Genomic DNA, 8,847 nt, shown 5'->3' on the forward strand with positions numbered 1-8,847 from the left:
TTGGAAATACTAGAATTTGAAATACAAAATGGATTTGATACTGTTTCACTTGTTTTTTGGTTGACTTCGACAGAAGATGTCGAAATAAGATTGTATCAAAGTTTTAAGTATTGTAAAGCATATACAACTGTTTTGAAAAAAAAATAAATCGTCTCGATAATTATTTAATTGGTGTCGAGACAATTTATCTTGATATTATTAATAGCAAATTTATGACAAACGTCAAAAGAGTAAAATAAATAAAAAGATGATTAAAATAAATGATAATAAAACGAAAAATAAAGTAAACAACAATAGATGCAATAAAAAGCAAAAGAAAACAAATTAAAGATTAACTTCTAACACTCACATGCACTTGCACTCCATGTTCTTCCATTAAGTCGCAAAGACTGAAAATTTTATGAGTTTTGGTGATGATCTAGTGTCTTTTTTGTGAAGTCTCTTACTTCTGAATTTCTATTATTTATAGACCTTGAATTTAACTGACTTCAGAGCATGTCGTCTCACTTCCTTTTTTTTTTTCGGCCACGATCTTGCTTTGACAATGAAAAACTTTTATCTCCAAATTTTGACAACTACGTCTCCCTTGGTTCCTAAATTTTTGTTTCATGTTTCCATTTGTTGAGTTTAGAGAACTAAATTATGATTAAGATGATGACTAAATATTATTGTGCTATTATCCAGTTGATTGTTTGATGTGTTTTGTTTAGTGTGCAGAAATTAATTAATTCACATTGGCCCAAAAAATATGAAAAATAAGTTCATATTACGTCTAGCCCAATATGATTTAAACAAAGTACTCATATCATCTGATGAATGACAAACCATGAGAAAGAAAGAAAATAAATAAGCCCAAAGAACAAATGCTTAAAACCCATCCAACCTTGTACAAAATTGATTCAAGCATTAGTGGATGAACCTTGAAACTAAAGAAAAGAAAGACTTGACCCAAAGCTTCCTAGAGACCATACGGTAATCACAATATCAATGAGCCAAATAAATGGAATCAAGTCCAATAAGTAAAGTAGTCCAAGAATCAAGCTTGATGAATGTCGAAAAGCCTTAGCTCAGTGGCACTTCACCCCCTCTCCATTACTAAGGTCTAGAGTTCAAATTCTAGAGGGTGCATTTGTGGAAAAAAAATGTGATAAATATGTGAAGAGTATATGGGTGTGTTGTGTACCTAGGATTGGTGGTTGTCCAATCCATTGGGGTATCTAGGATTGGGGGTTGTCCAATCCACTGATAAAAAAAAAAGCTCGATGAATTAAAGGAAAAAATCCAAGAGTCCATAAGGAAATGACGTTACACATGTTCTTGGTTATTGGAACTCAAATTCCAATTCATTTAACTTCATTTCTTGGTAACCATAAGTTTTACACGTTACTTTATATCTTGGGTAATGGAAGTGGAAATTCAATTTGGTTTAATTCCATTTAATGCTTCCACCAAAAACTTCCTTCCTTCTCTCTTGTCTCTCATCTCTCTCTTACTTCGGTCAAATCAATCACTCAAAGAAGAAGATAGAAGAAAAATAAAAGCTACAGAGAAAAGCCTATAAAAAAAAGTTAAGAAAGATTTTTTTCACAGAAGAAAAAATTTGTGAAGAAGGGCCAAAAGATTTTGTTGCCAAGAAAAGAAAAAAAAGCTTCGGTCAAGAAGCGAATCAATTTTGAAGGCACAACAAAAAGTTTATTCCCACTTTTGTGAAGAAGAAAGGCTCAGAGTCTCTAGCTGAAAGAAGTAAAAATGGAAAGCATGAAGCCAGTCTGGGTCAAACGTTCATCAACATTTAGAATCAATTCTTGGGCCAAAGTCAAGATCAATGGCCAAAATTGAAGAAGATGGATGAAAAAGGATGAGAGAGATGCATGCAAAAGATTCGGGCTATCTCTGACGAATGGTTTTTTGACGGTTTAGAATTCACAAATGAATTCTCGTTGCAAGTATAGTTTCTAAACCAATCATTAATCCTTTCATACAAAAAGTTGTTTGTCACTAAAACAAACCCCTAAATTTATAAACCGAAGTATTCAAACCTTGGGTCGTTCTCCCTAGGAATTGCAATAAAGTGTCTTGTTATTGGTTTGAGTTGTTTTGGGGTTTTGGATAAGAGACATGAAAGTAAATGGCAATGAAAATAAACTAATAACTATAAAAGGCTCTTGGTCAGGTATGAGAACTAGAAGTTCTATCCTAGTTATCCTTCTCAATTGTGATGAGAATTGTTCATTGCTACCACTTAGTTAACCCTTGCTAATAAAGGAAAGTCAAGTGGATGAATTGACTTGAGCCACAAGTCCTAGCCAACTCCCAAGGAAAGACTAGCTTTAGTGCACTCCAAACCAATTAGCAATCTCTCCAATTACCAATCAACAAAGGAATTAGATAACTCAAGTGTCACTAATTACTCTACCTAGGCCAAGAGGAACAAAAAACAATAACAATAAAGGAAATCACAACTATCATGAATTACCTCAAATTGCATTATTGGAAGAACACTAAGGAACAACAATCTATCCACAACAAAATGAAGAATTACAATTATGAAAGCACATAACTAGAAAGAGAGAGATGAGAAGATTAAGAATTGATAAAGGAAAATTGAATCAAAGCATGAATTAATTCTAGATCTAAGAAAAGAGATTAACCTAAACCTAATCCTAATTTTAGAGAGAAGTGAGAGCTTCTCTCTCTAGAAACTACTTCTAAAACTAACTATCTATCTAATCTTCCCCTAATTAGTCTATGGGTGTGAATGTGTATCAATTCCCTTCAATCCTTGGCTCTTATATGCATTTTGGCGCCAAAGTTGGTTGCTGAAAACCTTCCAAAATCGCCAGGCACGTGTTACATTAATGAGGTCATGTGCCACCATCGGCGCGTGAGCGCACGGTACGCGTGCGCGTCCTTGTCCTATTTCGCAATGTGCGCGCGAGCGCCTTGTGCGCGTGCGCGTGCATGGTCTGGATCAATTCTTTGGCTTTTTGTGCTTCCCTCCACTTGTATGCTTCCTTCCTTGCTTCCTTTGATCCATGCCTAGCCTATTTCAACCTGAGATTACTAGCAAACACATCAAGGCCTCTTATGGAATCAAAGAGAAACTAGAATTCATCAAAATAAGGTTCAAAAAGCATGTTTTTACACTTAAGCACGAATATGGAAGAGATAACAAAACCATGCTAATTCATAGGCTAAATGTGACAAAAGGTTATCAAGACACTCTAAATTTAATACAAAACAAACCGTCAAATTGGGGTTTGTCAATCTCCCTCTCTCCTCTGTTGAAACCGTTGCTACTCTAAGGTAGGAGAAGAAGTTGTTGTATTGGTTGAACCGGTTTCAACCTTGGAAGCTTCACCATTCTATATTATGGGTGAACGGCCAAGGGTTGAGATTAAGAAGTGAGAGCACACATTTGGATTTCTATAGCTCTTTGAACAATTTATTCTTCTCCTTCATGGCTATCATTGAATATTTCTTTTTCTTAGTTTATTCTGTCTGTCTTTCATTGGTAAAATGCAAAATGTAAGATTTTGTAAGAAAAAGTAAATGAGTGGAAAAAACAGAGAGTTAAAGAAAAAAAAATCATAGTTATCTCAGAAATTCTTTGAATGCATTTCTATTTTATTGTCATGATCTTGAGGGGATCTTCTTGTAAGTTGGGTTAGCACTTTGCAGTTGAAAGTTAGGGTGAGTCCTAGTCAAGTTTAGGTTGTGATAGAATTTGGACTTGTTCCCTTGCAAGTTGGGTTAGCACTTGGCTGTTGAAAGCTAGATTGAGGTCTAGTCAAGTTCAGATTGATTTTAGAATGTGGATTTGTCCCAGATAGGATTGGGTAGATCCTAGGGAAGAATTGATGTCTGTAATTTTGAAAAAGATAGTGAAATTTTATCATTATTGTGATGGAGACTGGATGTAGGCTACGTTGTACTTTGTAGCTGAACCAGGATATATCTGGTGTTATTTCTTCTTCTCTGCCTCGCTTCTGTTTCTGTTACTCAGGAGACAAATTAAAAAATGTCTCTTAACTCGTTACAAGAAAAAATTAAAATGTCTCTCAACCAGTTACGAGACAAAAGTAAAAATATATCTCGAAGTTTCAGCAAGAAGGAAGCTAAGATTCAACCTCCCTTCTTTTAGCCACTGATTACCATTACCATTTTCAGCTTGAAGGCAAGTTTAAACTTTTGATACTTGGATGGGATCACCAATTTTCTTCTGATTTTGACATTTTGTACCTCCTTTCATTGACTCCAACTTGCCTAATTCTGTTTTTGAAGTGAAAACACTGTTTGGATGGTCGATGTTCCTGACAATCGAAAAAGACCAATTTTTTTAGGGCAAAATACTATAATAAGCCAGCACCAGAATCAAGCTACGTAAATAAGCCAAAACGAAAATCGTTTTAGCAATAAGCCAAGGGATATTTATATATAATTCGAACCAGAGTGGTTCGAACTACATAACCTAATAAATCGAACCAACTTAGTTCGAAATAGGGACAGAATTGCTTGAGCATAATTCGAACCAAGGTGGTTCGAACTCATAATGCACATAATTCGAACCAATCTAGTTCGAACTACACCTTAGAATACGTTGCATGTAATTCGAACCAACCCTGTTCGATTTAAGGAGAGGTAATTCGAACCAACCTAGTTCGAATTACTCTTGAATCAGCTATATAAGGGGTTTGAATCAGCCTCATTCGAACCATTTTTTCCTTCCCCTACCCCACCAAATCCCAGAGAAAACGACCCAGATTCTCTCCGAGGAAGACCTGAACGGAATACTCTGCTGAATGGGGGACAATCCGGCACGATTATATCGGTTGGACGGAGTCGCTCATATAGCCAGGGTCATTAACGAGGAGGTTAGTACATATATAACTTCGTGGTAGTGGTATTTGTGAGTTAGTGGTTTTGCATGTGGTTTTGGTGGCGGTTCATGTTAGACGGTACTTTAGTTGGTGGTTTATGTATGTGGTTTCTATTAGTGGTTTATGGTAGCGGTTTATGTTGGTTCTTTATGTTGGTTGTTTTATGTTGGTGGTTTTATGTTGGTTGTTTTATGTTGGCGGTTTAGTTGGCGGTTTAGTTGGTGGTTTAGTTGGTGGTTTAATGTTAGTTGTTTTATGTTAGTGGTTTGTGTTAGTTGTTTTATGTTAGCTGTTTTTAAGTTGGTGGTTTATGTTAGCTGTTTTATGTTAGTGGCTTGTGTTAGTTGTTTTGTGTTAGTTGTTTTATGTTAGCTGTTTTATGTTGGTTGTTTATGTTAGCTGTTTTATGTTGGTTGTTTATGTTAGCTGTTTTATGTTAGTGGTTTGTGTTAGTTGTTTTGTGTTAGTTGTTTTATGTTAATGGTTTCACTTATGCTGTTTTATGTTAATGGTTTTACTTATGCTGTTTTATGTTAGCGGTTCTAGTTAAGCTGTTTTATTGTAGTGGTTTAGTTGCGTGATCTATGGTAGTTGTTTTGCATGTGGTTCTCCTTCATCGTTTTTTATGCGGTCTTATTTAGTATGATGTTTTGTTGGAGAGTTATCGATTTCGTTATGTTTGTCATTGGTTATGAATCCGGTTATAACAATGCGGTGAATGTCATGTGCAGCCTCAACGATGCATCAGGAGCATGCGGCGGCAGCAGGGCATGCGACTAGATGACAGATACGTTCCGTACTTGCAGATGGCAGGTCTATACCATTTTGCAAGGCTGAACGATAGATGGTTCCGCTTAGACGAGGCCCTTGTCAGTGCATTTGTCGAGCGATGGCGTCCAGAGACGTACACCTTCCATATGCCGTTCGGAGAGTGCACGATCACACTTTAGGACGTGGCATACCAGTTGGGGTTGCCAGTGGACGGGCGTTACGTGAGCGGCTGCCTATCAGAGTTTCATTTATACATCCAGGGTGGCCGTCCAGCCTGGGTGTGGTTTCAGGAGCTGCTTGGAGTGGTACCTCCTCCCAGCCAGGTTCAGAAGTACGCAATGAACTGCAGCTGGTTTCAGGAGACTTTTGGTGAGTGCCCTGATGGAGCAGATGACGAGACTGTGCGGTGATATGCCCGTGCGTACATCATGATGTTGTTGGGTACGCAACTGTTTGGGGACAAGTCTGGCAACCGCATACACATCAGATGGCTTCCCTACGTAGCCAGGCTGGAGGATATGGGTACCTATAGCTGGGGTTCTGCAGCCCTGGCATGGTTGCACCGGTGCATGTGCCGAGTAGCGAACAGACATGTGGTCAAGTTAGCGGGCCCACTTCAGCTACTTCAGTCTTGGATCTTCTGGCGATTTTCTCAGTTTAGACCTTCTGGATATGAGACATTCAGCTGGCCATTGGCTTCGAGGTACTTTACTCAGCCTTCTCTATTTCATTTTAATATAAATAACTGCATGTTCATTAATAATGTATTAGAAACCCTAAACACACAATTAAGTTGCCATAAGACACATGCATGATGCAGGTGGTCAGGATACAACCCTTCTGGTAGCGAGAAAGGTCCTAGAGTGAAGATGTGGAGGCTGAGGATAGACCAGTTGCAGCACGGGGAGGTGAGTACGCTACTTAATAAGTTTCTTTATTTAACCAAACTTTATGAGTTGGCCTGACAATGGAGAGTTTTCCGTGCAGTTTATCTGGATGCCGTACACCACTCCCGACGTACTTCAGGTTGTGCATCCAGAGGTTTTGGAGCCTCGGCATATGCCGTTGTGGCGGTCAGTGACGACGCTGATCTACTTTGCCGTCATAGAGTGGCATCAGATAGATAGGGTTCTTCCGCAGTTCGGAGGGGTGCAGCCCCCTCCAAGTCCCGCGCTGAACATCGACTTTCTGATGTCGAAGGACGGCAGAGGCGGCGATCGTTGGTTTCCGTATGAGCTTCGGAAGTGGCATCTGTATTGGGAGTCGCGTGCGGACACGGTGCTGAGGTTTGATGTTGTTGCCGACCCTGGACCATCGCATTTGTTTCTGGAGTGGTGGAGTTAGCATGGAAAGAGGTTCTTGTCTCCGGATATGCAGTTGGGGGATCCGAGAGCCGTTCCTATTCCAGTTGAGGCCTCACAGTGAGGTGCTGGGCGAGTTCCTGACATGGATCGTCCTGAGGACGTGCCTGACAGGCGCAGGGTTGAGAGGAGAGCTCGTGTGGGCACACGACGGAGCCAGCGTGAGTGGAGGTGGCTTGATGCGGCTTTAGATGATGATGACCATGCTGGTGCGTCTAGAGGCGGACGACGAGGCCAGGGAGGGAGACGGACAGGGCGTGGTACCGACGACGATGACGACGATCAGCATGGTCCGGTGGGTGGGGATGGTGCAGGGGCTGTTTGCAGTTGGTGGTGTTAGTACCCACGATGGCGGACATGGAGGAGAGTGGTATGGGTCAGGTATGGGTGATGGGACTGAGCCTGGTGACACTGGACTTGGAGGAGTGTCTCTTGGGGATTACTTCGTCGGTGTACCCGCCCATGACCAGCCTCAGCAGGAGGGTACCCCTTGGGTTATTCCGGGATCACAGTGGTCAGATTTTCTTGGCTCAGATACGCTTGATGCAGACTTTGGGGGTCCACAGTTTCTAGCGGACATTACCGCCATCATGCAGGAGGACGTGCAAGCCCGGAGGCGTGGTGAGACGTCAGGCACTCAGGCACCCTTAGACTGATCTGAACGAGCCTCCAACGGCATCCGTTGGTGATCATTTTGGTTTGGGAGGCAGCCGGGCCATCTGCGCCAGCCTCCCATTTTACGCCACTTGGACAGCCTGGCCCGGATGAGGACGGGGATGAGATCGAGGATGAGGAGCCTTTTATCCGCAGAGGTCAGCGGGCACGGGTACCCCGTCGTTGTGGTACGCGATCGCATCTGTTTAGATGAGTCATGTATCATGTATTTTGTCCCTGAGGGTTTATTCATGTATGTCAGACATTGTACTTTTGTTGTTATTTTAGAGTACTTTTCCTTTGTTGTTTGTTCATCGAATTGTACTTTGAAAACTGCTGTTTATTTAGTGGGACTGTGACTATTTATAATCAATGAATCATGTAACAGTTTAATGTTTACATTTACTTATTAATGAATCATATCTTCTCAATCACATCTTTTTCAAAATAGTTTTCAATCATATCTTTTTAATTTCTAATTTCAAAATCTTTTTCAAAAATCACTTTACTTCTTTCTTAATCTTGGTTTTCGAAAATCAATTAAAGTTTTTCAAAATGTTTTTAAAATCTTTTTACTTTAATTTTGAAAAATTACTTCCCCTCTTCTCACATCTTTCTATTTATGGACTAACACTACTCTTTAATGCACAATTCGAACTCCATCTTTCATTGATAAGTTCGAATTTTCTACCCCTTCCTTCTATTTTTCTTTTCCTCTGACACCTCAAGGAATCTCTATATTGTGACATAGAGGATTCCATATTTCCTTGTTATCTTCTCTTTCATATGAGCAGGAGCAAAGACAAAAGCATTCTTGTTGAGGCTGATCCTGAACCTGAAAGGACCTTGAAGCGAAAGCTAAGAGAAGCTAAGGCACAATTCTCTGTAGAGGACCTAACAGAAATCTTCAAAGAAGAAGAACCCATGGCAGCCGAAAACAACAACAATGCCAACAATGCAAGGAAGGTGCTGGGTGACTTCACTGCACCTACTCCCGACTTCTATGGGAGAAGTGGTGGACGAAATTGTGATCATCAATATTGGCTCTTTAGCATATACACAAAAACTATTGTGGCTCTTGGTTAAATTCACAACTCCGTTCAACTAACCAGCAAGTGTACTGGGTCGTCCAAGTAATAAACCTTACGTGAGTAAGGGTCGATCCCACAGAGATTGTTGGT

At 40.1% G+C, this 8,847-nt stretch overlaps 1 pseudogene; it reads right to left on the reverse strand.

Moving 5' to 3' along the window:
* Positions 1–4,489: 4,489 nt before the first annotated feature.
* LOC107475264 (uncharacterized) overlaps positions 4,490–8,847 on the reverse strand; it is a 13,266-nt pseudogene continuing 8,908 nt past the window's right edge.

Source organism: Arachis duranensis, chromosome 2 (genome assembly GCF_000817695.3).
Source record: "Arachis duranensis cultivar V14167 chromosome 2, aradu.V14167.gnm2.J7QH, whole genome shotgun sequence".
NCBI lineage: Eukaryota > Viridiplantae > Streptophyta > Magnoliopsida > Fabales > Fabaceae > Arachis > Arachis duranensis.